Source organism: Schistocerca serialis, chromosome 5 (assembly GCF_023864345.2).
Source record: "Schistocerca serialis cubense isolate TAMUIC-IGC-003099 chromosome 5, iqSchSeri2.2, whole genome shotgun sequence".
Classification (NCBI taxonomy): domain Eukaryota; kingdom Metazoa; phylum Arthropoda; class Insecta; order Orthoptera; family Acrididae; genus Schistocerca; species Schistocerca serialis.
The window spans coordinates 326,652,983-326,679,688 of NC_064642.1; positions in this window are offsets into that span (position 1 = coordinate 326,652,983).

The window sequence follows — 26,706 nt, forward strand, 5'->3', positions numbered from 1 at the left end:
TAATTTACTGAGATTCTTACTACTAAAATTTGCAATAACCCTAATAGCATACGTAGCTGAACTCAGACGTTTCAGCAGACCATCAATGTGTTGCTTCCAGTTTAACCTCTCATCAATGGACACACCTAAAATTTTTTTAAATTCTACCTTAGTTACAGACTTCTGTTCAAAGTCTATATTTATTACTGGAGTTGTGCCATTTACTGTACGGAACTCTATATACTGTGTTTTATCAAAATTTAAAGAGAGTCCGTTTGCTGAGAACCACTTAATAATTTTGTGAAAAACATCATTTACAATTACATCACTTAGTTCTTGGTTTTTGGATGTTATTACTATACTTGTATCATCAGCAAGAAGAACTAACTTTGCATCTTCATCAACGTGGAATGGTAAGTCAGTAATATATATCAAGAACAGTACATTGTTTGTACTTTATATGTTTGGTTTTTCGCATCCAGGGAAAAAATCACACGTACGGGTATCGCGAAAGTTTGAAACGCCCTTTGGTCTGCCCCAGGGCAAAAAATAGGTTGACGAACGCAGCCCTAGTGGATCGTTCTTGCGATCCGATTCATGAAATCTTTGTCCGTGTCAGGACATTCAAATACATAGACAGCGTTAAATAAGCTCCGCTCAGCACCATTTTCAGGAGCTTCCTTTTGGTCACTGTTATGTGTTACATGCCAACCTAGATTGGAAAATTCTCGCCTGAGTGAACTGAGCAGCGTCAGTAAGGAATGGAAAGCTTACTGGCGATTCAGTATCGAGGAAAGATCCTGAATCCATGCCTAAATGAGTTATGTCTGCACTATAGAGAATGTATAACTTTTCACAAAAAAAGGCTCTCAAGTACTCTTTCACAAGAGCAGCTCTCCAAAGAACATAATGTACATAAATGTCCACTAAAGCTGTGACGATCAAAGGCGTTCCTCTGTGAGAGTCTTCAGATTCTTCTTTGCTATAGGCTCTGACCGAAACTGCTGGCAAACATGTGATGAAAGCGACAGGTGAGACATGATATTCGGAACTGATAAAAAGTTCAGAGAATCAGTGACGGTATCCTTCTTGTTACTGCAAGTTCTGCAATATCAAAGGAACCCTGCATATACCAGAGGCCTTAGTTCTTCTATGTGAATCATGAGACTATTTGGATTCTGATAAATGTTCAGTCTTACTGTAGTGCTCGGCCAGGTTCATTGGTGCAGAGTATCTTGGAGTGTCCCTGCGACAGATGATGGGAGGAGAATTTTCTGTAATCACTGTAAGATATCTACCTCCATTCCAGTGGTATATGGTCGACTGCACTCATCATGTAATAGAGTAAACCGTCTGCTAACCGCTGGTTTACAACTGGTCCAGCATTTCGACAATGTCCGCGCCCGCTTGTCATGTCGGGGCGCCAGTGTTCGATGCCCGGCTAGGTTGGAGATTTTCTCCGCTCAAGGACTGGGTGTTTGTGTCGTATTCTGAATTATCATTTTATCCTCATCGACGCGCAAGTCGCCGAAGTGGCGTCACCTCAAAAGACTTGCACCAGGCGATCGGGTTTACCCGGCGGGAGGCCCTCGCCACACGACATTTCATTTTCATTTAGACAATACTTAAATAGACAGTTATGTAGTTTTAAACGAGCAACCCTTGTCTTTGGTTTCGTTGTCTAATACTGAATGAGGCGACGTACTAACTTCCTTTAATTTATATTACTTTCTCTTAGAAGTGTTTGTGCTTTATTCAATAGGTATTCTTTCGTAAGTGAATGAGTAGCCATTAGTATTCCTTTCAATACAATAAGTTTTATTTAAATTGACTGCGGAGCCAAAGTACTTAACTAAAGAAGTGAATGATGAAAATAAGGATATAAGCAGATGCCCCTCAAACAGATTCTCCGTCTTTGCCTGCTGTAGCGAATGCATAATTGTTTTTTCATCTATCTTCTACTCCTTGACATACACAAGGCAATCTCTGACCAGATGGTTATTTGAGCAGTTAAGAGAAAATGGCCTGTGAACGAGCAATTTAATGGGCACACATTCAGAGAAAACTAAATAGTGACGAGTTTAACAGAGGTGAGATTAGCGATAAATGTGATATCAAAGTTGGAAACTACGTAGTTGTCCAAGTGCTGGTATTACTCTGGAAGCAAAATAATTCAAGATGAACGAAGCACTGAGGATACAAGAAGTGCCGGCTGTTGTGGCCGAGCGGTTCTAGGCGCTTCGGTCTAGAACCGCGCTGGTGCTACGGTCGCAGGTTCGAATCCTGCCTCGGGTATGGATGTGTGTGATGTCGTTAAGATAGTTAGGTTTAAGTAGTTCTAAGTCTAGGGGACTGATTACCTCAGATGTTAAGTCCCATAGTGCTCAGAGCCATTTGAACCATACAAGAAGCGGACTATCACAGGTGAAAGAGCATTCACTGCTAAAAGACGGCTATTAGGGTCAAAAACAGCCTTTTTAAAAGAATTTCTAAGAACGAACTTCTCGAAAACGGATTTCCATGAATGTGAATGATGGTTTGTCGGAAACCGATAAACAAAAAATTGAAACACGCTGAAAATTAGGTAATCTAAGAAGACAGTAAATGAATTTCTCTGCAGGATCAGCAAGTAAAAGACTATGTGGAAAATACTGATTAGAAGGGAAAGCGTGATGGGACATTTGTTAAGACATCACGAAATGACTTCAAAAATGTATGGGAGAGCCGTAGAGGGCAAAAACTGTAGACGACGACAGAGATACATACAACATGCAAATGAGGACATTTGGCTCGAAGATCAAGAGACTGCCAAGGGAGAGAAATTCGTGACAAGCCGCATTAAACGATTCAGAAGACTGATGTTGAAGAAGAAAAACCCTCTTCATATCGGTGAGCTACAGCCTTTCGAGGTTCAAGTACTGAAATTACATATTTTTCTCAAATAGCGTGATTGTTACGTGGCAATGTGTTATGGTCAGAATGCTTGCATTTACAGCAGCGTAATGGACAACAGATGTTAGGACGTACTGTAAGTACAAACACACTTTCAGCAGTCAGATGATGAGGCGAGTCGGCGAATGATTGACGTGACCGAGGTCGAATGGGCGGAGAAAGACCGTTGAAAACGGACGAGAACCGCCTGGAAAGACTGCCAGGAAGTCAAGCATCACATTGTCGAATGACAGGTAACAGATGGTGCAGAATCTCAATGATGTATCGTTGTCCCGCCACAGTTTCATCAACTACAGACGGTCGTCTCTCAGTCACAGCCAGTCGTGCTCGACGGTTCCTCACACCATGATGGCAGAAGTAACACCGCTATGCCATTCCAAAGCGTTGGGAATGGGACTTCTCCCAAGGCGCCACCATACTAGCCAACGATGGTCTTCCAGGATACTTCAAAGACGCGATTCTTTGCTGAACACAATACGATGTCATTCATATACAGTCCAGTCTTCCTGGTCATAGCAACACTCGAAACACAGCCGTTTCTGTTGAGGCGTTAACTGCACCCTAAACTTGGGACGGTAATTACCTAATCCGGTTGCTCCTAGCATTCGATGAATGGTACAGGGTGACAGGGAGTCTGTCACTTGTTCTCAGATAAGCGTTGGAGGCATTACGAAGTCCTTGGTACGCAATATGGTTATCCTCCCACGTGGTTGTCAGAAGTGGCGACGAGTACATCTGCCTGCACGTTCCCTTCGTATCTGGATATTGCACTATTCGACCAACCGACCAAAAGGAGACTCAGAGCGCGGTCCCTTTCAAACGTTTTCAGTCGCTGAAGACGCTATTTAACACGACTCAACCAACTAGCCAAATGGAAACCCTCACTGAGGCCCCTTCCACATTGTGTCAGGCGCTGAAGACGCTGTCCCATAAGAGTATGAGGTATCTCCGTGTCCCTCACAGTGATAGCTCACCATTTGACGCTGTTCAGTTCCTTCGCATATCGTACCTGCCCTAATAACAGCACTAAATACAGCTAACGTGTTTTGTGAGGCATTGTATGCACATATAATGTTGATAGAAGTGTGTAATTCCTAGATGCCTCTATCATCCTATTCACCCATTACTTGAAATTATATTAATTAATTAATATCATAATTAACAAAATTCGACAGAAATTCAAAACTAGCGGTTATTATTCGGCTGTGCTTCTTCTTCTACCTTTTCTTTAAGTCATTATTCTCCCGATTGGTCAGTGTCTTCCGTTTGTTGCTTGCTTAGTCCATTCTGTGGAGAATCTCCTCACTCCCTAGTTTATCTACATGCACATCAGTGGTCCGCAGGCCGGAGAGTACTTCTGCTCCACTCGCAAATTGCACGTGGGTAGAATGATTGCCGGTAATTCTTCGCACTAGCTCTAATTTCTCGTCGTGGTCATTTCACAAGACATATCCTGGAGGAAGTAATATGTCGTCCCACTCTTAGCGGAAAGCACTCCCTAGAAATTTCACGATAGGACTCTCCATGATGGGTAACACCACTCTTCTATCGTGTGCCACGGGAACTTGTTGAGCATATCTCTAACGTCCTAGCGCCGGCTAAACGATTCCATGACGATACTCGCTGCACTTCGTTCGATCTTCTATGTCTCTGCTGTAAGTCTCTCCCAGTAAGGGTTGAAGACTGATGAACAGCACTCAAGAATCGGTTGTACACGAGCCTCGCAACCCACTTCCTTGGTCGATGAATAACATTTCGTTGAGATGTTTCCTATGAATCTCAGTCTGGCCTCTGCTTTTCATACTATTTACTTTATGTGGTCGTTCCCACTTAAGGTCACTCCAGATAGTTACTCCTAGATATACTTTTGGGAAAAAAAATTGCACAGCTAGAAATATGACGTTAATTTTAATCCGATGACTATATGCTATGCCATCTGGGGGACACAGGACTTACTGATAATGCTTTCAACGTAGTCCACCAACAGACAGCGTAGCGGCATCGATACCAGAGTGCCACCTCCGTCCACATTTGTGTCTACACTTCAAAAGGGAACGATCATAGCCAGAAGGTTCAGTGTGATGCAGACATGTGAGGCAGGCAGGCCATAGAGTTGCACTCGTGTTTCCTACAGCCTGCTGAGCGAGTTTGAAAGCGGTCAGTTTGCGCCCTTCCGAGTGGCGGGATGGTCCTCTCGCAGTCTTTTCACACAACTTGGACGCGCTGTGTCAGTTGGGCAATGATGCTGGTACCAGTGGTCAAGTTAACATTCTCACGCCCGTAGACGAGGTTCCGGGCGTCCAGGCAACCCAGACTTCCGTTATGATTGTCGTATTGTTAGGGCAGCAATAGCAAATCGTACTGCTACAACAGCACAGGAAAGAGGGCTTGTGGGTCAACAGGAACTGTTGCGAACCTGTTATTAGCAGTGGGAGAACGGGCACGCACACCTCACGCCACAGCAACGACGTGCGCAGCTCGACTGGCGCAATCAGATGATTACTTGGAAGATGAAATGGAGCGCCGTGCTTTTCAGCGATGAAAATAGATCGTGCCTGCACACAAGTGACGGTCGTATGGGCATACGACGTAGGCCCAGTGAGTGGTGTGTCTTTGAGTGAGACACACTGGTCCCACGTCAGGCCTTATGGTCTGAGGCGTGATAAGCTACAACTCTCGTTCAGTGACACTCAACATTCCCTGCAAAACTTTCTGTAGCTACTCTGGGCAATACGATCTGACTTGTCTCCCGTCGAGGACGTGTGGAATATGATGGGACGAGAAGTTACTCGTGTGACTCGTCACTTAACAATTCTTTCAGAACTACGTGAATAGCTTGAGCAAGCGTGGCTTAATGTAAACCAGAACAGTATTCGCCTTCTGTACGATCGACCGGATGCAAGCGTCAGCGCCTGCATATTCGCCTGTGTTTCAGTTACCTGGTACCTCGGAACCACTTGTGCTATTGATCTGTAAATATAATCATTTCATCTACTGCTAACGCACTGGCGCAACAATACATCTTGAATGAACGGGAAACCTCTAAAATTGTATACAAATTTTTTTCCGGTAGTATATTTTACGGCGGTTATCGTTTCCAGTAGTTTGTCACAAGGTGTGTACGTATCAGTAGTGGATTTCTTTTTCTAAGTATTCGCAACATGTTTCATTTATTTACATACGGGATTAACTCCATGTCCGTGCATCATACTTCAGTCTTCTGTAGGTGCTTCTGCAGGTCGTTACTGTCTTACGACGTTGCTATCTTCATACAGAGAATCGCAACAGTTGTGAACAGACTTATAGAGCCTCCGACGCATTCTACTAGACCATTTATGTACACTGTAAACAGTAAAGGTCCTATCACACTTCTTGGAGTACCACAGAAATTACCTTTGCAGCTGTCGATTTTGTTCCGTTAATAGCGACGTGTTGAGCTCTATCTGCAAGGAAGTTTTGAATACAATCGCACATATGGTCCAGTTCTCTGTAAGCTCGTTTTTTCATTAAACGGCAGTGCGAGACAGAGTCAGATGCCTTCCCGATGTCGAGGAACACAGCGTCAACCTGAGCGCCGATGTTTGTGGAGTGTGAGACAGCACTGGTGCTAACGACACGGACGCCAAATTCTCTTCATGTGAACCTTTTCTAACACCCAGGACGCGCTTTTAAACCACCGGCCCATACTTTCCATGAACTCAGTATTCCGTGAGTTGGCAGATAGTCGCATACCTCCCAAAAACTAATTGAGGACTACCCGAAATCATGCCACGCAGAATTACTGCTGTTTTATATTTCAGATATAGACCAAAACGTTATTAAACAGATGTAATTATTCTTTTGCTTCATCACAGTGAATGCTGTGATGAGCTTGTTATCTTTGTGCACCGTTAGAAAGTCCACTTTAAGACATTATTTATTCGTCAGGTAAACTGGACACTAACTTTACAGTATGTCTAGCTATTTACTGTCCTAAACACACGGTTATCGATTTCATTTTTTAATAGCGATAACTAAACGACAAAACCTGCGTTGGTGACCAGTGCAAGAAGGCGCTTATTTCATGGTTTACTTATAACTAAATCGTGTATGTTTAGAATGATAGCCATAATTCAAGTGAAACCAATGGGGACAAGAAAGGGAGGGCTACTATTGAATTTAGCGACTGAATGACATTTGCTGGTCTGTCTTCTGCGCAAGGTCTTTTAGCTCAGATCTGATCGGAGAGTTGGCTGCTCTTGTGGTATTTTCTCGGTACAAGTATTTAAAAGCGTAAGGACTTTTGGTTTGAGCCTATTATTGTTTATGGGCCTTGAGAGTGTAAGGAATTTAAAATCTTAAAAGACAGCCCAGTGAGAGGCCTCGTTTCCTAAAGGTTTCCGTCCAAGAGCTGTTTTCTAGTTTGGGTAACTCACCTTTAAGGTAGTTGGCTACTTAAGACTGATAGTTAAATTCTGTTCTTGTTTTTGATAATTTAATCTGACTGCTGTCACGGCTGACTGCCAAATGCATTTTTTAAAATTTTAAACAAAAAACAGACCAACTAAATCCAGCCATCCGTTAAATACCTGGAGTAATAGCCCTCCCTGCTTTGTTTTACTAAAGCAAAAAATAGAGAATACCCCAAAGGGCAATAACCAGAAGGCCACCAGCAAGAGGCCACGAGGATCAAACTGTAATACCAACTAACGCCAGAGTTGCGCAGAGCAAATTAAAAGCCAGATAATAATAAACGTGAGCATTACTTCCACCAATGCCACCCACCTCACGGATTTTTTACACACAATGCAAGCACCAATAAAATAAATTAGATAACGTCCGCTCGCCAGCTTACTGCGTGTATACTGACAAGGCATTCCTACACCAAATGTAAGACTGAACTTTATAAAAATTTAACAAGAGGTAACACACTTGCTTACTACAAGTACAAAATATAACCAATGCACCCTCACATGCCAGAACCGCACAATATTACAGCGCAATGTGTCTCGATAACCAGTATGGTGGAACCTTACGGCAAAATACATGAATTCTGTGAACTTCCACTTCCCGACGACGATGGCAGTAAAGCAGATGTTAACCGCTGTTTCCACGTTGTTTCTGGATGCAATTGAAACCGCCACAGGCTCACTGTCCACCAGTCGGAAATGCCGTGTGACTAGGGCCTCCCGTCGGGTAGACCGGTCCCCTGGTGTAAATCACTTCGGCGACTTGCGTGTCGATGAGGATGAAATGATGATGATAAGGACAACTCAACACCCAGTCCATGAGCGGAGAAAATCTGCGACCCAGCCGGGAATCGAACCGGGGCCGTTAGGTGTGACACTCTGTCGCTCTGACCACTCGCCCACCAGGAGCGAACGTCCGCCAGGCAAGGCAGCGTATTCAGGTACTCTGGCGGAAACAAGCTGCTCGCAGCTGCCTTAACATGAAGCAAACAGACAGTTCTAACAGCGTGACCGCCCCGCTATTAGGACCAACACGTCCGCCTCGATACTGCAAGCGGACCCATTGCCGAAGCCAGACCTCGGTCTTCAGACGAAGCCGTCAGCAAAATGTCGTCCACAAGTCGCACTACTGCAGTAGACCTTCAATCAACACAGTAGCCGCAGCTCATGTGCGAGCTTTTATCCTCGAGAAGCACTATGATACTAACCCTTAGTCTAATGGGACCCTCGAGTTTCAATTTGGAAATCTGTGGTATGTGGTATGTTGCTATGGGGCCAAACCGCTGAGGTCATCGGTCCCTAGGCTTACTCGCTACTTAATGTAGCTTAAACTAACTTACGCTAAGGACAACACACACACTCCGATGCGGGCGGGGGGAGGGGAGGGGGGAGCTGCGCGAATCGTGGCAAGGTGCCATAGACCGTGCGGTTACCACGCGATGCACTGAGCTGCAGATACCACGCAACGGGTCAAAGATGTTATGTTAGAGCGGCACCACGGCACAGTTCTAAGCCTGTTAACGTGAAACAGAGAGGGAAGGAGGGGGGGGGGGGCGGAGAATACGAGGCCTTTGAAAATCCTAAACTCAGGAGACAACGGACCTCCAGGCATCCTGGACACCAGGCGCAACTTCAAGCTGACTGGAGTGTGCTGTATTGTGTTTCTTCATGGCTCAGTTCCGGACACGGAAGCTCACTGAGGAGATCATCTTGATCACTTCGTACGGCCCTACAAAGGAACGGAGCGCTTTGGCACTCACTTTCTGGCTACCATTAGTCGAGGTTCTGACGTTCTTGAGAAAAAAGACGTCACAAGTCCACAACGAGACTGCACACCTGCCGGTGTCCGAGACGATGTTGTTCCAGGCCGCCTCCCAGTTGTTTCCTAACCCTCGGGGAGGAGATCATTGATCAAAAAATGGTTCTAAGCACTACGGAACTTAACATATGAGGTCATCAGTCCCCTAGACTTAGAAAACCTAACTAACCTAAGGAAATCACACTCATCCATACTCGAGGCAGGATTCGAACCTGCGACGTAGCAGCAGCGCGGTTCCGGACTGAAGTGGCTAGAACCGCTCGGTCACAGCGGCCGGCAATAATTGATCGACCACAGTTTATACCCATTGCGTTGGTGCATAAGTTCGATGAGTTTCTCCATATTAAACACAAATGGTACACATAACAGAGACTTAAGTCATCAATAATGTATTCTCTTTCACTATTTACAAAGGATTGCCAACGCTAGCATAACTTTTAGATTCGGCCACTGCAGAAATCATGGTTTTGAGGAGAATAATTCGTCGAGCCTTGTTCGTAGCACGTTTTCAAGGAACTTCCTTGAAAGTTGTTCGACAGAGAGTGGAAAAGGTGAAAATATGAGGGTACAAGAACAGGTGGACACGGTCGGTACGAAATGACTCCCAATCCAACTCCTGTATAGTGTTTTTAGTCAATCAAGTAGAATGCAGGCAGGCGTGTCGTACCATCACTTCAATCTTCCTGGACTGTGAGTGCAAGACTTCACAGTGGTTAACAATAAATGTCAGCAAAGATATTACACCCCGGGGTAACAATTCTTAGTACACCACACCGTCAATGTTCCACAAGATGTACTCTTTGTGATCAAAAGTTTCGGGACACCTGGCTGAAAATGACGTAGAAGTTCGAGGCGCCCTCCATCGTTAACGCTGGAATTCAATGTGGTGTTAGCCCACCCTTAGTCTTGATGACAGCTTCCACTTTCTCAGGCATACGTTTAATTAGGTGCTGGAAGGATTCTTTGGGAATGGTAGCCCTTTCTTACGGAGTGCTGCACTGAGGAGAGCTATCCTTGTCGGTCGGGGAGGCCTGGCACGAAGTCGGCTTTACGAATCAACGCAAAGGTGTCTACAGGAATCAGATCAGGACTCTGTGCACGCCAGTCTACTACGGGGATGTTATTGTCGTGAAGCCACTCCTCCACAGACCGTGCATTATGAAAAGGTGCTCGATTGTGTTGAAAGATGCAATCACCATCCCCGAATTGCTCTTCAACAGTGGGAAGTAAGAAGTGCTTAAAACATCAATTTAAGCCTCTGCTGTGATAGTGCCACGCAAAACAACAAAGGGTGCAAGCCCTCTCCATGAAGAACACGACCTCACCATAACACCACCGGCTCCGAACTTAACTGTTCGCACTAGACACGCTGGAGTTCAGTGGGCATTCGCCATACCCACATCCTGCCATCGGGTTGCCACATTGTGTACCGTGATTCGTCACTCAACGCAAAGTGTTTCCACTGTTCAGTCGTCCAAAGTTTACGCTCCTTGTCCAAAGCGAGACGTCGTTTGGCATTTACCGGCGTGATGAGTGGCGTATGAGCAGCCGCCCGAGCATTAAATCCAAGTTTTCTCACCTCCCGCCTAACTGTCATACTAGTAGCAGTGGATCAAGGTGCAGTTTGGAATTCCTGTGTGACGGTCTGGATAGATGTCTGCCTATTACACATTACGATCTTCTTTAACTGTCGGCGCTCTCTGTCAGTCAAAAGGCGAAGTCAGCCTGTACGCTTTTGTGCTGTACATGCCCCTTCACGTTTACACTTCCCTATCATATCGGAAACATTGGACCTTGGGATGTTTAGGAGTGTGGAAATCTCGTTTACAGACGTATGAGACAAGTGACAACGAATCACCTGACCACGTTGGAAGTCCGTGAGTTCCGTAGAGTGCCCCATTCTGCTCTCTCACGATGTCTAATGACTATTGAGGACGCTGATATGGAGTATCTGGCAGTAGGTGGCAGCACAATGCACCTAATATGAAAAACGTATGTTTTTCAGGGTGTCCGTATACTTTTGATCACGTAATGTATCACATTATCTCTTGTGGATGAACGCAGGGCTTTGTATGTTGATTTACTGCTCTTTTTGGGCCAAACCATTCCTTTCTTTTCGTTATGTTAGCATAAAGCCATTATTTCTCGCCCCCTAACGGTACAGTATATGAATAATCGATGTTGTTCACGAGATAACTGATAAAGAGCAAGCAGAGATGCACATATGTCACCGAGTGATTTTTGTGATTTTCGCTTAGAGCATGCAGTACCCATACACTCGATTATTGAACCTTCTTCATTGCATACAAACATAGCATGACGGAGGAGTGAACACTGTTCACCACTTTTTCCGTCCGCCTGCCTAGCTGAGTGCGCGGTCAGAGGGTTAGTTGCCCTCTGTAATAAAAAAACTTAGTTAATCGATCGACAACGAACTTAAACGGATGTCTTACGACGTCCGCCCCGAGCAGATGCAACCAAAAAAAGTGAACAAAATGAGATTTAAAAAAAAAAGTGGTAACGTGCTTCCCTCCCATGCAGCGGTCCTGGGTTCTATTCCCGACCGGGTTGGAGATTTTCTTCGCTCGTAAACTTGTTGTTGCGTTGTCCTCATCATCATTTTATGCTCATCACAGGAACACAAGGCGCCCAATGTGGCGTCGACTGAAATAAGACTTGCACTTTCGAACTTCTCCGGACGGGACGGCCCGGACAGCAATGCCATAAACTCATTTCATTATCACATTCACCAGTTCTCGAGTCTAATGACGTACATCATTGTGGATCAATGCGTTTAAGCGATCTTCATCAAACCTTGAAGGTTTTCCGGAATGTGGTGACTAACTAATGTTAACGATCCTCTTTAAAACGGGAAAACCATTTTCTTTCATGCTCTATCCAACGGCATTTTTCCCACACACAGCAGAAATAATTCTTGCTGCCTCCGCTGCTCTTACCCTCAACTGAACTCATTCAGAAGAATATGTTCGAAATGTTCCGATTTCTCAAATTTACACTCCATTTTCTAGCGTCCACAGCTCCACTCACTATCTCCAAATGCCAAAATGACGATATGTAAACTCAAAGAGCATCAGTGAACAACAAATAAAAATGTCAATCCATAAATAAAAGCACAGTAACCGAACTACCAACATGCAAAACGAAAACTCTACAAGCTAATGTTAACAGGAAGCGCGAACAGCAGAGTGGGGGGGGGGGGGGGGGAGGGGGGGGTGGATGGTAATGGGTACTGAGAGTTTCATGCGTAACGGTACTAACAGCAACATTAAGCCATCTGATTGGTTGAGCCCACGTGGTCTGATACTTCGCAGAGAAATGACCAGGGCTGATTTCAGGTATCAATTCATTCGTTCCGCAAAAGACAACTGTGACTGACAGGAGGCGGATATAGCCTTACTCAAGCAGAACTTTATAAATTCTCGACATAAATACTGGAACGTTGTCGCTCACCAACACCTTAGGTACTCCAAATACTGAAGACATTCCGCTTAAATACTCAATCATAACCCCGCCGGTGGTGAACTTGCTTTGGAAGCAGCCACCTAAAATACGTAAAGGCTTCGACCACCACCAGTAAGTACAAATTTCCCCGCTTGGCACGCGGTGCAAGCACCAAATAATTGATAACAGTTTTGAACATGCGGTTCCTCGCCCTACTGGAATTAAGTCCCAGTAACTTTGCAGGTACTGGGACTGGACTTGGCCATCCTACAGACATGACATTGCCTTGCTAGCTTCCTTACATAGTCATTCAAGTGTTCATTAATATTCATGACTGTCCCATAATGCCCTAAATGTCCCTCGCATAATGAATGCTGGAAGAACTGAAAACAGAAGGCATCACCACTCTCAGGAGACATATCTTTCCGATCAGAGTGAGTGTGGTAAACAGGGCAAGCTCTTCCTGAGAGAATGACCTGGCACCTCATTACCATCCCTAACTTGTTATTGAATATCCCGACTGGGCATCTGCATCATGTTTTTCCCCAAAGTTTCAGAACAGTCATGGGATCTTCCCAAGGCCCACGGACACACAAACCTGCTTTTCAATATCTCATGACGATTGGGCAACTTCGAGCTCGTGGTAACTGCTTCCAGCGATTATTCTCGAATTATGTTGTTCTTTTGAAACACCACTAGCTCTTTATTCTCACGAAGTAATACGTGCTGTCGATAGGGAACTTCAAATTGATTCCATATTTTTTGCTTTCCAGAAAGCTTTCGACACCGTTCCTCACACAAGGACTTCTAGTTAGGAATAAATGAAACTAGAATGATCACAGAGATAATGTCCATGTACTGCGATTTACTGGCAGAACACTTAGAAAATGGAACAGATGTACTAAAGAAACTGCTAACACTACACTTGTCTGCCCTTTTCTGGAGTATTACTGTGTATTGTGGGATCCGCATCAGAATTGACGGAGGACATGGAAACAGTTAAAAGATGGCAAATTCGTTTTGTATTATCTCGAAATAAGGGAGAGTACGACGGATATGACACACGAATTGTGGTTCAAGCCAGTAAAACAAAGGCGTTCTTCGCTGCAGTAAGACCTTCTCTGAAATTTCAGTCGCCAACTTTCTCTTCACAGTTGAAAATATTTTGTTGGCACCTACCTACATAGGGAGAAAGGATCATCATCATCATAATATAACAGAAAGACTTAAGTGTTCATGTTTCCCGCGCGCTGAAACGGTAGAGAAGTTGCTTAAAAGTGGTTCGATGAACCCTATAACAGGCATTTAATTGTGAATTACATAGTTATCATGTAGACATAGATCTAAATGCAGAAGTTTTGATCTTCTGAATATGGAGTAATATTTCTGAAATAATCTATATTCTCTAACAGCTGAAATTCACACTCGAAAAAATGGTTCCAATGGCTCGGAGCAGAATGCGACTTAACATCTGAGGTCATCAGTCCCCTAGAACGTAGAACTACTTAAACCTAACTAACATAAGAAATCACACACACCCATGCCCGAGGCAGGATTCGAACCTGCAACCGTAGCGGTCGCGCGGTTCCAGACTGAAGCGCCTAGAACCGCTCGGCCACAACGGCCGGCAAATTCACACTTGACGTTTTGGAATGCGTGTACTACGTAATGTTGACATCGACGCCTCTAACTTCTTTGGTTTGGGATCTGTGTTATCTCATGGTGACTGTACATGTAAAATTATGATAAATATTACGCTCTTTTACTGTATAGAACGCTTATGAATTATTTATATGCTAACTATGATAGTAAATTTCAGCGCACCTTTATATCACTCTTATGGACAACCGAGTAAGTAGAGCAACATACATCCCAGCTGTTCGCCGCAATTCTCACTCACCTTAGTAGCTTAGAAATTACTTGTAGTCATCTACAATGCCTCCCTGCCAGAATGAAAGACAGTGGAGGCACAGTTTTATACTATTTAAGTATCCTCCAATGCGCTAACCATATTTACAAGATTTCTCCTTTAAACTCTCAGTTGTGTTGCAAATAAAGTGAATACGCTGCCAATAGAATTACATCCTCTGACATTTCTCTTTGGAAATAAATGGACTTCCTGAAACAATTTTGTTCAGCGTAAATAAATATTCAACATAATCTGAGACCTGACTGTAGTGACAAACAAATGGCTAATTACTTATATCCATTTCTTTCCGTTTCCAGTGTTTTACTTGCACTTTGGACGTAAAATTTCTAAGCGGTTTGCTATTAAGAAAAAAATAATATAACGTCGGTCAGCGCTTGTGCCAGATGGCTAACTTTACTGGGATAGTGTTTCCATGACAGTAATTTTCCCCTCCACTACTAAGACGCACTTTCGTTGTACCGCCCTGTCTAACGGTTCCAGAGGCTGACTCTGAGGGGTGGCGTGAAGATGGATCATGAGCCCGCTACCTGCTGTCTGAGAACTCCCAAAGGAAATCACTTACTGAGCGTGGATGTGATAGCGGAGGGGCTCTCAAGGCACAGCTTCCCGTGTGATTAATAGTCCTCCTCCATACAAAGCACCTCCGCTGTAATACACTTATAGCCCAGCGCAGGTGCGGAGGAAAATTAACAACGGTAATTGAAACGTTGTTCCCTAAATCTACAGCGTAACAAACTCTTAAAGAGATGGTAGGGCATAACTTGACTTAAGATTATGACTACGCAATAACAGTCTATTTATACAAGGTGTATACAAAATTGTGTACACAAAATTTTAGAGTGTTTAAATGGGACAAAACGAAAAACCATTTTACGCGACACAAAATGTCACACGTGCTGTGTGTCTCCGTTAGGGATCCCAGACGTTTTTGACGCTATTGATGTTCAGAAGCGGTGTTCAAACTGTCGTGTGACGAATATTGTTTGAGATGTTGCTAAAAATGTCGTTCGTTTACATTAATGCACAACTGGTATCTGCTGGCTAACGACTGACGAACACGTTTACAACACGGTATTTTACGGATAATGGCTGTAGCTTCGGCAAAACGTACAACTACAGTCCGATTAAAATTGTAAGTAGGCTCCTTAGGTTTTTATATTGGTAACGCCACGTAGCGCTTTGTATGAAAATCACTGGCTGTGCTGTGTGCAGTCTGTGGCTAGTTTGCCTTGTTGTCTGCCATTGTAATGTTGGGCAGCTGGATGTGAACAGCGCGTAGCGTTGCGCAGTTGGAGGTGAGCCGCCAGCAGTGGTGGATGTGGGGAGAGAAATGGCGGAGTTTTGAAATTTGTAAGACTGGATGTCATGAACTGCTGTGTATATTATGATTTTTCAACACTATTAAGGTAAATACATTGTTTGTTCTCTATTAAAATCTTTCATTTGCTAACTATGCCTATCAGTAGTTAGTGCCTTCCGTAGTTTGAATCTTTCATTTAGCTGGCAGTAGTGGCGCTCGCTGTATTGCAGTAGTTCGAGTAACGAAGATTTTTGTGAGGTAAGTGATTTGTGAGAGGTATGTTAATGTTAGTCAGGGCCATTCTTTTGTAGGGATTATTGGAAGTCAGATTGCGTTGCGCTAAAAATATTGTGTGTCAGTTTAAGGACAGTCATGTATAATTTTTCAAAAGGGGACGTTTCATATGTCGACCCTTAGCCGAGGGTACCTCACTGGAATCTTCTGATTATTTTCTTGTAGTTTGTGTAATTAGTGTAGCCTTTGTTAATTGCTAATTGCTAATTTCCTTTGTAATTGTAGTTTTTCATTGTTGTACAGTACAACAGTTGTGACATGCATGTAGATTTGCAACAAGCATTTCGCAGCTGCCCTTGCAATTAACTAGACATTATTTTCAGTGCTATGTTAATGTGTTCTCTTATTATTGCTCTTCAAATTGTGCTTTTCAGTGTTGTCGTGTGAAATATTGTGACAATAATGGCGTGTGAAAAACGTAATACTAGGCTCCAAAGTGAACTGAGAAATGACAGTGAAGATGAAAGCAGTGTGTTAGCGCCACCATGTAATGAATTAACTAATGTTCAAAGTAGTAATTTGGTAATTGTGCACAGGGAAATGGAGCGGGCTGCATGAAACAATTAGTGAACAGGGAAGCATTATCGATCGATCGGTCGGCAACAGCTCGCCTCAGGATTCCGAAATGACAGGACACAATCTTGCAAATACTGTAGATTCAGGTTTTGCGTCCTCACCGTTTTCTCAAATAAATCAAGACACATTTTCTGCTTTTCAAAATGCGAATATTGCCGGTTCAAATGCACTGCCGAATAGCACTGAGGAACATGTTTCAGACACTAGTGCACTGTTATTACAGTTAATGCAAGAAATGGGACAAAGGCTACAAAAGTTAGACACAACACTTGAACAAAATCAGAAACAAATGGGACAAAATCTTCAAAAGTTAGACACAATGGAACAAAATCTTCAAAAGTTAGACACAATGGAACAAAATCTTCCAAAGTTAGACTCAATGGAACAACACCAGAGACAAACACAGCAACAGTTAGACACAATGGAACAAAATCTTCGGAAGTTAGACACTTGAACAAACACGTGAAGATTTAACTACTGACTTACATAAAATTGAATCGAAATGTCAAAAAGTCTGTAATGACGTAAAAACACAAATTTGTGAGCATTTCCAACCTATTTTTTCGCGAAGCAGCCATAAAAGAACTGCAAACTATTGTTCATGAAAATCACGACACTTTGCAAGCTAAAACTGACTCAGTTGCATCTACCGATTCGGTTACGGAACTTGCAAAAACTCAGGAAAACTTAAAGGACACAGTAGATACGATTTCAACACAAATGGACACTCCGAAACTTGGTTCAGAAAAACAGACAGAGGAAATAATTTCACTATCGGATAAAGTAGCCGAACTTTCAGATCAGTTCACTAACTTATCTACAAAGGTAGATGATGATCTGAATGACACAAGACCTGTAGCCTTCACGGACACTGAAGAGTATGAAGAAATTAGACATTTCAAACAAAATCAAAATCAAATCAATACACAGTACAAAAGAGAAATCCGGGAAGTACAAGATCAGTTGGCACAAGTAATACAAAAATTACATATTTCAGAGGACACTCGCGCTCCAATACGGGAACAGGGACATAGAATTACGGAACAGCTACAAAATAATAACACAGGGCATTTCGGAAATTATGAAAGAAATTGGCAAGGTGCACCGAATTTTGAGATGGAACCGCCGACACGAACTAACAATGACCGATATGCGACTGGTCGACATGATGATTTTGACTATAAGCTGTTTATTACTACACGTAAATTCAAAACATTTAAGAATTCCGGCAACGACATTCATCCACAAGCGTGGCTTCATCAATTCTCTCATTGTTTTCCTCCCAACTGGTCATTGGAGCACAGGTTAGAGTTTATGTGTGGCTACTTGGAGAATGAACCAGCTGTAAGAATGCGATCGGTCATTCACGATTGTCACAGTGAAGGAGAATTTTATCATGCCTTCCTCTCAGCGTACTGGTCTCAAGCTACACAAGACCGAGTAAAACGTAGCATCATAATGATGAAACGTTTCGAACAATCTGAATTTTCTAGTCTTATGAAATATTTTGAAGACATGTTGCATAAGAATCAGTATCTTTCAAACCCATACAGCCCCACAGAACTCATCCGCATTTGCTTAATCAGACTGCCTGAACATTTATGACATATTATTTTAGCAGGACGTTGCAAAGGCGAAAACAGGAGCACAACAATTACAGGTCCCATCTGTCACAATTCCGCGATGACAGAAGCAATAGACGACAAGGCTACTCTCACAACGTAAATCGTGACCAAAACAGACACCACCCGTATGACAACCGTTGGCAGAGTAGTAATAATTACAGGGAAAGATCACCTCTCCGCGGTAATGACTATCACAGAGACAATCAGAGAAACAGACAATATGGGAACCAAAATAATTATTACCAAGGGAGACAGAATGACTTTAGATGCAACGGTCCAGCGCGCAGTTACGATTCAGGGAGAAATTCTCCACCACATGACCGACAAGAAAGAAACTACGGAATCTACCGACATGACGACAGACGATATGATCGTAACGACAGACCTAAATTGCATCAGAACTGGCGGGATTCAAACAGAGCAGGGCCCTCTGGACAAGGTGAATGTGTAGAAGTTAGGTCTCCAAATCCCAATGACGACGCGCGCCAACAAAGACACAATAGGCAATGACTCATACCGCTGGCAGCCACAAAACGTACTTACGAAACTGACGTCACAGCTGCCGTAGCTAGTAATTACGTAAAAATGGAAGACATTAGGGACATCTTACTCCAGGAACACGGCGTAAGACAACAACATTGCATATCCTGTGGTTCACATTACTGTAAATGACGTAAAATTTACAGCAGTACTTGACTCTGGCAGTCCCATTCCAGTAATTAGTGAAAAAGCTTTTAGCAAATGCAACAAATCGAACGATTGCCCCACACTTCCGTTACGTAAGATTAAATTACAAGGTGAAATCTTTGAAAAAAGTGTAGATGTACGCCAAGAAACCAACTTACGAGTAGAATTCTTTGGTCAAAGCCACAGCTTCTCTATGAACTTTTTTATTGTTCCATTATTGTCGACGGAAATTATACTGGGAGTAGACTTTTTGAATGAATACAAAGCAATCTTAAACTTTCACGATGCTGAAATAAGTTTAGAGAAAGAAGGTAAGTCAATACCTTTGAAATTTGAATATTGGCTCTCAAACCATGACGAGGAAATTAATCGGCTTTACCTTCTGTTAGACAACAGTTCGGAATTTTCTACGGAACTAGACACTAACAATCACTCTGCAAGTGCTGACAGGGATGATATCTACGACATATTTGATACTAATGAGTTAATTCAGAATAAAATTCGAACAATTGAGAATTGTGGTGGTGGTTAGTGTTTAACGTCCCGTCGACAACGAGGTCATTAGAGACGGAGCGCAAGCTCGGGTTAGGGAAGGATTGGGAAGGAAATCGGCCGTGCCCTTTCATAGGAACCATCCCGACATTTGCCTGAAACGATTTAGGGAAATCACGGAAAACCTAAATCAGGATGGCCGGAGACGGGATTGAACCGTCGTCCTCCCGAATGCGAGTCCAGTGTGCTAACAACTGCGCCACCTCGCTCGGTTGAGAATTGTAATGACGCTGATAGGCAAGACCTTTTTGAGATTTTACAAGCACATTCCACAGTTTTTACCCACAAAACAGGAACAATCAAGGGATTTCAATACCAATTTCGTGTTCGTGAGCATACTAAAGTTTGTGTTAGACCATACGTAATTCCAGCACATTATAGGGATCGTGTTAGAACAGAAATACAATCTATGCTTAATGAGGGCATTATTGAGCCTGCAGTAAGCTCATACAACAATCCATTACATGTTGTTGAGAAGAAAAATGGATCGATCAGACTTGTCTTAGATTGGACACAAATCAATACTATCATCATTCCTTAAACAGACAGGCCGCAAACGATGGAAGAACTTCTTCAAAATTTTAATGGCGTACAAGTGTTGTCTTCTATTGATCTCAGATCCAGCTTTTATCAGATCTAACTTCATCCAGAATGTAGAAAATACACAGCTTTCCTTTGTTTCGGCGTTTCTTATCAGTTTCGGAAACTTCCTTTTGGTTTGAACATTTCTTCGGCAGCATTCATTCGCGGGCTAAATTCCATATTACCTGAGTTCTTAAAACACCACATCACCTTATATGTGGACGATATTCTGATAGCAGAAGCCTCATGGGAACAACACAATCGCATCCTCAACAGCGTGTTATATATTTTTGCAGAATCTGGAATTACAGTTAACTTGGAAAAGTCTGAATTCGGTAGGACAAAGGTGAAGTTTTTGGGACATATTATTTCTTCTGAAGGCATTCAGCCGGATCCTGAAAAGTTAGAAGCAATCAGAGCCATTCCAGTTCCATCCACAAAAAGACAAGTCCGCAGTTTTCTGGGTCTCGTAAACTTTTACCATCATTTTCTGAATATGCAAATTCTTGTTACACCAAAACTTTCTTCTCTCAGTGGAAAAAATACTATTTGGAACTGGGACGAGCAAGCACAGTTGGAATTCAATTCTTTGAAAGAATCGCTACTTAACGCGTCAATACTAGCTCATCCAGATCTGTCACATGATTTCTGCCTCAGCACGGATTCATCTAAAGTCGGTCTTGGTGCCCATTTATTTCAAGAAGCCATAGAAAATGACACTACCGTTCAGAAAACCATTGCTTTTGCTAGCCGAGTGCTAACAAAATCTGAAAAAAATTGTTCCATTACTGAATCAGAAGCTCTAGCTATCGTTTCGGCATTTAACAATTTCCGTTTCTTTCTTTCTGGTAAGCACGTAAAAGTATACAGTGATCATCGTGCATTACAATTTCTTATGTCTTCAAAATTAAATCATGACAGGTTAAAACGTTGGGCATTGTTTCTGCAAGAATTCCACTTCACAATAGTCTACATTCCCAGCAAGGAGAACATTGTTGCGGACGCACTGTCACGCGCACCGGCTGGGCTTGAGAAAAGTAACACAGAAGGCAACCTCGTGAAAAATTTCAGTATTCTTTACATTCAGAAAGTCGCCTTTGAAAACATCATCACCACATCTTTAAAGGACATTGCTCATGAACAAGATAAAGATCCGATTTGGAAAGACATCAAGAGCAAATGGCATGAAAAGACACACACACAGATTCTGCATTATTATCTGGTTAGAAACAACATACTCTTCAAACGCCGCACTGTTGATGACAAGCTATGGGTACTTTGCATTCCTGACGATTTTGTTAATAAGCTCATTTGGTACATTCATTTGAGCTATGCACATTTTGGCCCACGAAAATGTTATCATATTCTTCGAACGACTTGTTATTTTAACAATATGGAAAAGAGAATTCGAAGAGTCTTGTCTATTTGTAAACTTCGTCAAAAGGCGAAACCATCTACTATCTCCCATCGTGCTCCGCTGTTTCCTATCATTCCTTCTAAATTAAAAGAATTTGCTGCTGTTGATCTCTTCGGACCGCTTGTCAGAACATCTAATGGATTTTCGTACGTTCTAGTCGCTGTTGAACTTACTTCAAAATTTGTTTTTTCACACCATTACGTAAAGCCACTGGACGACCTGTATCCCACGCCTTTGTTAAAAATTTCTTACATGAAGTTGGACACTTTAGTAAAGTCATTTCAGATAACGGACCGCAATTCAGATCTGCTGTTTGGTCACTCATGCTTCGGAATCATAAAATCAAACGTGTTTTTGTTTCATTGTACTCACCACATTGTAACCCCCCCGAACGGATTATGAAAGAAATCAGTAAGCTTTGCAGACTTTATTGTCACAGAAAGCATCAGCATTGGGACAGATATTTGCAATTTCAAAATGTGCTGAATGAAATGCCTCATGACTCCACTGCTTTACCACCTACTCTTGTACTGAAGAATGAAGAACCACCGAACAGAATCAGAGAGCTTGTACCTTTCCTGAATACACGTAAACTTCGACACAAAGACATAATTGATTTGGCTATTAAAAATATAAAATCTGCAGCAGACAAAAGGAGAAAACTACACGGTAAAGTAAATGCAAAGAAATTATATATTGATCAGAAAGTTCTCATTAAAGCTCATTCATTGTCACATAAGAAGAAACACTTGAGTCACAAATTCTTTCTAGTTTACAATGGACCTTACAGAGTCCGACGTATACCACATGATAATTGCGTTGAAGTTGAAACTCTGCGTACTAGGAAGAGTAAAGGTTTACACCACATTTCACATGTAAAACCGTTTATTGAAGGATAATCTGCTTTTTAACTTTGTCTTTGCCTTATAACTTTTCACTTTACATTGCTAGTATGCTTTGTCAGACTTATAATCTGTTAACATGGAACAATGTTTGAAGTTAAATATCCAGTCAAGAACCAAGAGAACTTATTTAAACAGAAATTACGAATGCATTGTTATTGTCAACAGATGACACAGTGTTATTGTGTGTGTACATTCTTACTTGTTAGTTGCACGATTACATAACGACTATAAGGCTCACATACTTAGAACATTTACCAGTACTGCTAATGAGATTTTAATGCAACATTTTGGTTTACCTGAAAATACATTCTGGATTTGAAGTACTTTCTGTGAGATACCAGATGACACAGTGGTTAGTTTACGTGACAGCCACACGATTTTATCACGACGCTACTAATGTGTGACAATTTACAATGTTGCTTTTGCGGTGTATCTGTTTTTTATCTGCACAGTTTTCTGAATTCCTCTGGAAAGTAAAACATGTTTTAGTAGTAACTTTTGTGGTATAGCTACAAGGAGACAGCCTTTTCTGTAGCACAACAATACGTTACAGCACAGTACTATCTTCATCACGGCAATAAACGTAATAACTAAGATATCTATACGCAAAGCATTTCACTTTTGTTTATCATGAAGTAAGTACATTGACTTCTGGAGAACTTAGCTTTTGGAGGACGATAACTACGACACTTCCACAGATATTATCTTACAGCAAGACGCACAGTTTAGCACTACAGTACACGTTTTTGAGTGATTAATTTTGTACTTAAAACATTTATTTTTAAAGATATTTGAAGTACAATGAATCAAAGGTTTTCCGTGATACATTTCATTCCATTGCTGTAATCTGTAACACCTGAGGGTATAATTACATTAATCCTCAGGGGGTACACGCATACTTTGTGTACCATGTGTGTGGCAAGCACAAGGAGCCCTAGGTAATATGGTATTTGCTTATACAACTTTACACATCGGTACCATATTTCTCTAACACAGAATTACACAGCTATCTGATCATTTAACTGAGAAAGACAAATATTTATTTCACTACATCAGTGACAGATGTTTACATAATTACACAGTTGGATAACTTCACACTTATGAAACTGTATTTTCTCTGTACTTTGTGAACTGTTCATATTTTTTCGGAACCATTGTGATACTATGAGAGCTTTGAGTGGTGTATTTGGTATGGGATCATGATTTTTAAAGTACGTTTGAGGTAGGTGACTTTATTGAAAGTCTTGAAATTATTGAAAGAAGCTGCGACGATTTTGACATGTGATTCATCTGTTATGATGTTATTATTGTGAAGACAACGTGTATTATGCTGTTGAGGTATGTTTATGATCAATAAGCTGATGCTATATGAGGAATTTGTTTGTGCTTTGTATTTATTATGATGAAATATTGAAGAAGTGTCGACGAATATGTATATGTGTAATAAGGTAAGGAATAATAAGTAGTGGTTAGAGACTCTGACTTGTGAAATGGATGTTGGAAACCAAAAATCGTACTTTGAGAGTTATGAAATGTGTGTAAATGTGTGAATGTATCACAATGCCGGCAAAATTTTTTGGACACTGTTATGTTTACAGGATTTTGTTTCTACAGATTTGCAACGCAAATTCTCGACCTGTGAAATTTTTATATGAGACTGTCACTGTAGTGCAAACTGGTGTCGTAAATATTTCGGTAAGAAAGTTAAGTGACCACCTTTGCGTAATGCGTCATGGGCACCCAGCTGCACGACAGTCACCTGGAAAAAAGCCATTAGTGTGTGCCTTTCAGAGGCACAGGTAGAAAAAAAAAGAGGCCATTATCCTCGCTATTGACATTCCTTTGTAGAAAGGATTGCAAATACGACACGCTCAAACTTCAAAACATATGATAGCACTATGGAGGTCTTAATTTATGATATTTACTGAAATGCCTAATGAAATGACAAGAAATATTTTTATGTCTATACACGTGACTATGACTACTGTCTTTCTAGTTGAGAGATTTTTTTTACTACCTAATGAAATGCCATATGGCTAATGAATGATGTTTCATGCCTTCCTTTGTACATATTTGCTCGTTTTCCTTAATATCTAGTTTCTAGCTGCACTGCAGGATTGGTTATCATAAAATTTAATAGATGTACTAATATCACTATTTTCTGTCTACAGACCCAGTAAAGAATACGTTTATGATATACTTTCTTAGAAAAGAGAGCACAAATAGACATTTCCCTTCACAGGAATTGCACAAATAATTTTTTTAATGACTTGGTAACTTTGTTGCAGAGTAAGTTTTTGTGATGCATCACTCTAGTGTTAAGATGTGACATAGGTATTAAACATGGCCATTCTTAGTGTAATATTTTTTCTGCTTGAGCTTTGTCATGTTTAGGTATAAGTTACTTCATTTGCTGCTGCTGTTTGCCAGGCATACTGCTACTAAATTTCACTTTACATTACTCTGTTAAGCCAGTTTTACTACTGATCTATTTTTCTTGTTTGCTGCTCATTGCTTTATATTAGTTGTAATATTGCTGCTTGCTTTGCCAATTTGCATTTTTTTGTCATTGCTGTTTGTGTTAATTGTTTTGTGCTGCTGCATTGCCTCGTCCCTTAGTTTAGCATCTGAGCTCAGTAGATTTAAGTTAGCTTAAGATGGGGTAGGCTATATAAGAGAACAAGTTGTGATGAATTGGAAGAAATGCATTGAGAAGCTATAAAAAAATGGTTTGGCCAAAAAAGTATTTTGAATGTGGATATGAACCAAAAAATTTGGGTTCAGCGACAACAGGTTTAGGTAGGATTTTCTTGGAAATAAATGATGAGGTAAGATAATGGAAAATAAATAATGAGGTAATGAATGTGTGAACATATAAATACAGAAAGCAAGCTTGGGTAGAATTTTTTTGGTGGAAACAAATGTTGAAATAAGAGAAAAGATATATGGAATGAAGTTTTGGGGTGGACTGCAGTACGAAATGTCACACTGAAAACAAACCCTGTCCTGTATTTTTGTGTTATTACCCCATGTGAATTTGTGTTTTTCCTGTCTTAATGTGTTTAGCTAATAAGAGTTATGCTGCAGAATTTTGCTGATAATATGCTATTTTCTTTGTAAAGATGTTTAGACATTATTTATTCTGTTCTGTTTTAATGCTCATGTGTGAAGTTAATGTTTCGAAAATTATTCTGATCTTTTATGTATGTACTCATTTCATAATTCCTGTAACACTGATGTATATGTTATTTTGATTCTTTTGTAAAGCCTGTGCTACAAATGTTATCTGTATTGTTATGTTCTTTAATGATGTATTTTGTACCTTTGTAATTGTATTCTTATGTTATAAAACTGTAATTGACACCAGTTCATCATATTATTAACTTGTAAGTTCCATTTCACTGCACACGTTTCTGTTGGTCATAGTATATGGACAATATGTTAGAAGTAGGGACTGTTAGTGTTTGCATGTGTGTTAATAATTCAGCAAGGGACTGGATAACAGCATTGCTGGTTCTAAGGACAATTCCAAAACCTTTGTGAGTGCACAAGTGGTGGTTATGGACTTGCTATATTGTCCGCAAGACTCTTCGATGGTGATTGTGCACCTGCACAGTCGCAGCAGATGGCTGCTGGCCATCTCTACAACGACTACAGTTGGTCTACACCTTTGATGATCCATCAATACCATTATCTCTACAAGGACTATAGTGGGTCTGCATTTTTGATGGCCCACCAATACCATAATCTCTACCAGGACTACAGTGGGTCAACTCTGTGGTCACCTACCTACCAATATTCTTCAATACTTCGACTGACTCTGCGGTGGGTTTGCTCTGTTGTGGCCCATTACCTGTCTGCATGTCGAGAGTCAGCACTGTCTTTCCGTTGGAAGGACAACACTACTTCTTCAAGACTACTTGGAAATCCTTTACTTCCGTGTGCATTTTCTTTTACTGCTCAGACTTTGAGAAAAACACTGCAATTTTACTGTGATGAATGATCAGGACTGTCTTTATGGACTGTGAGAAAATTTTAGCTTTTGACCAACATTGTATCAATAAGTGTGTGCATTTGATATCTTTGTTATTGTAATTATGAAAAAAATTTTCAAATCTGTTTTGGCCACTGCACAAAACAATTTGTAAAATTTTTTGTGGGGTGCATGGGGGTTATGT